The sequence below is a fragment of the Sorex araneus genome, chromosome 2 (assembly GCF_027595985.1).
Source record: "Sorex araneus isolate mSorAra2 chromosome 2, mSorAra2.pri, whole genome shotgun sequence".
Taxonomy (NCBI): Eukaryota; Metazoa; Chordata; class Mammalia; order Eulipotyphla; family Soricidae; genus Sorex; species Sorex araneus.
Window position 1 is genome coordinate 294,254,986 of NC_073303.1, and position 6,000 is coordinate 294,260,985.

The window sequence follows — 6,000 nt, forward strand, 5'->3', positions numbered from 1 at the left end:
AAAAAAAACCCTCACAGTGCCCTGGCACGCACAAGGCCCTGAACCCGAGCCCCCGCACTGCCCACGTCACCAGCTCCCAGCCCTGGCACCGTTGTTTTCAGTCCCAGGAACCACCACTGCGGGTGCTCTAGGCAGTGCGAAGAGCACAAACACCGAGACCGAGTCTGTGAGCACTGAGCATCCTCCCCACAGAGGGGAGGAGAAAAACGAGAGTGAAGAAATCGTCCCAGAAGTCTTCAGTGAGGGCCAGGGATGAAATGCAGTAGTAGAACACTAGTAGAGTGCTTGCTTTCCCTGGGTTTGAACCCTGCGCGTATATTCCATCTCTCTATCTATCTCTGTGTGTGTGTGTGTGTGTGTGTGTGTGTGTGTGTGTGTGTGTGTAATTAGAGGTTCGGAAAAGGAAGGGTCTAATTTCTGGCTGGCAGCATCAGTGATTTAATGCATCGCAGGGAGAGGGTTGAGATCACGTGACTGACGGGAGCCATGAGCCTGCAGAGTCTGTGACCTTGCTCAGAGATCGCCCCCAGTGTTTGCTCTCTCCCACTCATCTGGGCTTAGATTAGCACTAAACCTAGAGTGCTTGAGCCCGAGAGATAATATGGTGGGTAAAGTGCTTGCTGTTTTTTTTGGGGGGGGTTGTGCAAGGGGCACATTCAGAGATGCACAGGGGTTAGTCCTGGCCCTGCACTTAGAAATTACTCTTTGTTTTTGTTTGTTTGTTTGTTTGTTTTTGCTTTTTGGGTCACACCTGGTGATGCTCAGGGGTCACTCCTGGCTCTGCACTCAGGAATTACCCCTGGCTGCGCTAAGGGAACCATATGGGATGTTGGGAATTGAACCCGGGTCGGCCGCCTGCAAGGCAAACACCCTACCCGCTGTGCTATCACTCCAGCCCCTAGAAATTACTCTTGATGGTGCTCAGGGGACCGGATAGGATGCCAGGAATGAGTCTGGGTTGGTTGTGTTGGAGGCAAGTCCCCAGCCCTGACTGTAGTTTTGGTACAACAAGACCGAAAGTGTGGCGAGTCAGCTCACTTTGAATCTCGCCACGGGCAGGCAGCCAATCAGAATAGATAGTGGCATGGCTGGGGGGTGCGATATGGCAGCAAGCTGGAAGGAGCCCCCAGCCCCATCTCTAGCTCTCTCTGGACTCTCCCCTATCTTCCTGGGCCTCCAGAACCAGGCAGGACCGTGTACCCAGATGGACGGCCCAGCACGGGCGGCTGCACAGGGCTAAACAGGGGCAGATACAGGCAGGGCTCAGACACCCAGGAAAGCTCAGGCCGGGCCGGACGCCCAGGTACTGACAGGTGCTGTGAGCCCCCGTACGTGTGGCTGTGGCCGGAGACTAGGAAAACGTACAGGGGACAGGATGACAGGACTTCTGGGGTTGGGAGGCCCAGGGAAGGTACGGAGCACAGGGGTCTCACCCCCACACATGTGGCCGCTGCTAGAGCCTGAGTAAAGCATCCATGGGACAGAGAGAGTGTCCCAGGGACAGGCCGTCCTTCACGGGAGGTGAGTAAACTGTGTGGGACAGGACGAGATAGGGGGGTCGTTCACTGGACCGGGCAGCATCGGGTGACATGGTTCACGGGTCAAGGAGGGGCCTGGACATCTGGGGAGGGACCCAGAGCCATCTACTTTATCTGTACAACAAATGAACTTTTCATCTTGTGAGTCTTGTATGTGAATCTTTCGTACAAGTCTCAAGAACCCAGCAGCGTTAGAAAAAATGAGGTCATGAAGTTTGCATATAAGTGGATCAACATGGAAAGTATCATGCTAAGTGAAATGAGTCAGAAAGAGAGAGACAGACATAGAAAGATTGCACTCATCTGTGGAATATAGAATAGTAGACTAGGAGACTAACGCCCAAGAATAGTAGAAATAAGTACCAGGAGGTTGACTCCATGGCTTGGAGGCTGGTCTCTCATTCTGGGCAACTCAGAGAAGGGAACACCAAGTAAAATGTGGTCGGAAGTCATGCGGGGGTAGGGTGATGCGTGCCGAATGTAGACTAGAGACTGAACACAATGGCCACTCAACACCTTTATTGCAAACCACGACACCTAATCAGAGAGAGAGAACAAAAGGGAATTCCCTGCCATAGTGGCAGTATGGGGTGGGGGGGGAGATGGGACTGGGGAGGGTGGGAGAGATGCTGGGTTTACTGGTGGTAGAGGATGGGCACTGGTGAAGGGATGGGTTCTCGAACTTTGTATGGGGGAAACATGAGCACAATAATGTATAATTCATTTCAATTCTTAATGTAATTTTATTAGATCAATAAAGTCCAGATTGAAAAAAAAGAAAAAAAAGAACCCAGCAGCGCGGGAAAATCCACATTCATGTGAACAGTTTTATTCCCAGCGCCACACCTGGTCCCCCGGCCCCGCCAGGAGTGATCCCTGAGCACAGAGGCAGACGGAAGCCAGAAGTAAGCCAGCACAGCCAGGTGTGGCTCAACTGCCCTTCACTCCTCTCCCCGCCAAAGTAGAAGGGCTACTGTGCCTTTGCAAGCAGGAGGTCCAAGTTAATCCCTGGGACTGAACGGTCAGAAAAACACCCAGAGGACGTGCCCTTTTTCTCTGCCCAGGCAGCACTTAGAGTTAGGGCCAGCCAAGTGCCACCCGGAAGAGATTCTTCAACAGAGCTTGACCGTGCATGGGCCTTAATCTCGGCCACCTGCTTGTAGACCTCTGAGGGTACACTTGTTTAAAGTGCCAGGCCTCGTGATTCTTGGTGGTGGAATATGTGCACTGGTGAAGGGATGGGTGTTTGAGCATTGTATAACTGAAACTTAAACCTGAAAGCTTTGTAACTTTCCACATGGTGAATCAATAAAAGAATTAAAAATAAATAAATAAATGAATAAAGTGCCAGGCCTCAGGGATTTCCCCAGGGCAGTCCAGGTAGAATCCGATGCAAAGCTACTAGAAAATTCACGCTCCTCTTTTGGGAGGACACAGGCTTTACCTCCCAAGGATGCTGCTCAAACAGGCTGGCTCATCCTTTCCACTAAACTGGTAGGAACTCCCAGCTCTACGCTCCAGTGCCCGAGCAAACCACTCCCCCGATCCCCGCCCCCCCCCAAGAATATTCCAGCCCTTTGTGCTGCCCATGTTTCTCCGGATTCTTTCCTGCCTCCTGCTCCCTGCACCTCAATTGCTCTCTTCCTTCCTCCTCTAAACTCCCACAGAGACGTGGGAGCATTAGCACAGCTGGTAGGGTGTTTGCTCTGCATGCAGCTTACCCACATTCAATCCCCGGCATCCCATATGGTCCCGGGGAGCCCTACCAGGCATGATCCCCGAGTGCCAGGCGCCAGGAGTAAGTCTGAGCACCCCCCGGTGCGGCCCCCAAACAGCACTCGAGAGGAAGAGCCTGTGTGTGAGACTGCAGTCAGCTCGGATGGGCAGTGTGGGAGCGTGTCGGGACTCTCACCCTAAGGACAGTCACCGCGGGCTCGAGGGTCTGGATGTGTGCCAGTCACTGTCTTCTGCTCCTCCTGCCAGCAATGTGCGAACACCACAGGTTCATGGACTCTTGGCGACATTTTTCTTGCTGCTAGCACAGGGTGTCCTCACAGCCTACAGTCTGGCAGGGGGGCACACCCTGTGGTGGTCATGGCACTGCTGACTGGCAATGTGCAGGGCAGGGCGGGCGGGGGTCTGTCCCGGCCGTGCTGGGGGGCGGGGTGGGGGCACATCGTGCTGTGGATCAAACCAGGTCTCCTAGCGCAATGCAGCCCATCTCCACAGCACAGAGGTGGCTCTGCAAAAAGTCCAGGACAGACTCTAACCCACAGTACGAGTCCTAGGCTGTCCATAAGTACAACAATATAGGTTGATAACTATTAACTGATAAAGTTAGTATTTATTCCGGAGAGACAGTATCATGGATAAGGTTCTTGCCTTGCATGCAGCCGGCCCGGGTTCCATCCCTGGCATTCCACGTGGTCCCCCAGGCACCGCCAGGAGTAATTCCTGAGCACAGAGCCAGGAGTCACCCCTGAGCACTGCTGGGTGTGGTATTGATGCAGATGAGGTGGAACTATTGGCGGCTGGCAGGTTTCTGTTCATACCCAATTCCCAGGTTCTTCAATATTTTGAAGAATAAAAACATTGAATAATAAAGATGCTCAGACTCAGAGTTGGGAAGTAGTTGGAAAGTGTATTGAAAGGAGAAGAGAGAAAAAGTTCCCCAAGAGCAGAGAAACTTAATACAGGACTATGTTAAGGTAAGAGAGTTTGTGAAGGCTCTTTTAAGGACTCCTGGCGATGCTTATCATTTGGCAAGTGTTCGCAACAGGTGCCAGAAAATTACAATGATGTCTAAATCTTTTGAGGCATTGCCCCTTATCTTAGTCTCCCTGTCGGCCTAATCTCCAGAACAGTTTTATGGTCCTGAAAATCTCTGACCGCTGGGGCAGGACTTTGGGAATGAAATGTCAGGCTAATGGTTGTCAAGGGGACAGTGTGGCTACCTTCTTCACTGGCGAGGGGAAACAAATCTTTCTAATTGCCAATTATCTCGGTTTCCCCATCAGCCTAGTTCCAGGATTGCCTATTATCTTAATTTCCCTGTCAGCCTAGAGTCCAGGGCAGAGTTTTATATTCCGGGAAGCCCTGAGATTGCGGAGGCAGTACTCTCCCCCACAAAAAAAACCCAACCAAACAAAAAGATTAGTATTTATGAAATGAATGTGGTGCTAATAGAGTATAATGCACACATACTAATAGAATACATGTTATATTATGCCAATTGAGAAGTATCACTGTCACTGTCATCCCGTTGCTCATCTATTTGCTAGAGCGGGCACCAGTAATGTCTCCATTGTGAGACTTGTTGTTACTGTTTTTGGCATATCGAATATGCCACGGTAGCTTGCCAGGCTCTGCCATGTGGGCAAGATACTCTCAGTGGCTTGCTGGGCTCTCCGAGAGGGGCGGAGGAATTGAACCCAGGTCGTCCACGTGCAAGGCAAACACCCTGCTCGCTGTGCTATCGCTCCAGCCCTGCCAATTGAGAAGAAAGCATATATATATATATATATATACATACATACATATATATATTTAATTTTTTATTGAATCACCATGTGAAAAGTTACAAAGCTTTCAGGCTTAAGTCTCAGTCATACAATGATCGAACACCCATCCCTTCACCAGTGCACACATTCCACCACCAAGAACCCCAGTATCCCTCCCATCCCTCCCCTACCCCCCGCTTGTGTGGCTGATGATTTTCACTTTACTTTCTCTTTACTTTGATTACATTCAATATTTCAACAGAAAACTCACTATTATTATTTGGAATTTCCCCCCAACAATCAGATCTGCCGAGAGGCATCATTTGATAATTTGTTTTCCATTGTTGAGAATGAAGAGCATCTGAGGTCACGACTATTGAAGCCGCGTGGTTTTGGATTTCTGGTATTTTAATAATTAAGTCCAGAGAAATTTCTGTCAGAAATCGCATCAGTGCAAGCTCGGACCTCTGTTTAGTGGGCCTTATAAGATGGTGGTCGCCATGCTGCCGCTGAGGAAAGCAAAGGCCAAGAGAGAAAAACCTTTCCTTTCTTGGGGCGGCATGGGGCCGTAGCTTAGTTCAGAGTCTAGAGGCATTTCTGCGAGAAGCCACTGGGTGCCAAAAGTAGTTAGCTGGCCTCCGGGATCATGGTCACTCAGGAAAGGAGGGGCCACTCCTGTGCAGCCACTTGGGATCACATCTGGGCAGTGAGCGGCCGCACAAATATATATATATATATATATATATATATATATATATATATATATATTTGCTTTTTGGGTCACACCCAGCGATGCACAGGGGTTACTCCTGGCTCATGCACTCAGGAACTACTCCTGGCGGTACTCAGGGGGCCATATGGGATGCTGGGAATTGAACCCAGTTCGGTCGTGTGCAAAGCAAACGCCCTACCTGCTGTGCTATCACTCCAAGCCCCCTGCACAAAAGCACAAAAATATTTTT